This window comes from Octopus bimaculoides, chromosome 28, assembly GCF_046866305.1.
Source record: "Octopus bimaculoides isolate indiv1 chromosome 28, ASM4686630v1, whole genome shotgun sequence".
NCBI lineage: Eukaryota > Metazoa > Mollusca > Cephalopoda > Octopoda > Octopodidae > Octopus > Octopus bimaculoides.
In genome coordinates, this window is record NC_142955.1 from 25736702 (window position 1) to 25736953 (window position 252).

The window sequence follows — 252 nt, forward strand, 5'->3', positions numbered from 1 at the left end:
ACACTAACTTCCGTCGCCATGAATGTTGCACAACTGTCTCCAGTTATATTGGGCAAACTGTATGTCGTATCAATAGCTAGCCATAAACTCTGGTCGGAATCTTTCTTCCAGTATGTTAATATTGTTGTTGTTAAGGCAGTGAGCTGGCAGAACGTTAGCACGTCGGGCAAAATGCTTAGTGGTATTTCCTCTGTCTTTATGTTCTGAGTTCAAATTCCGCCGAGGTCAACTTTGCCTTTCATCCTTTCAGGG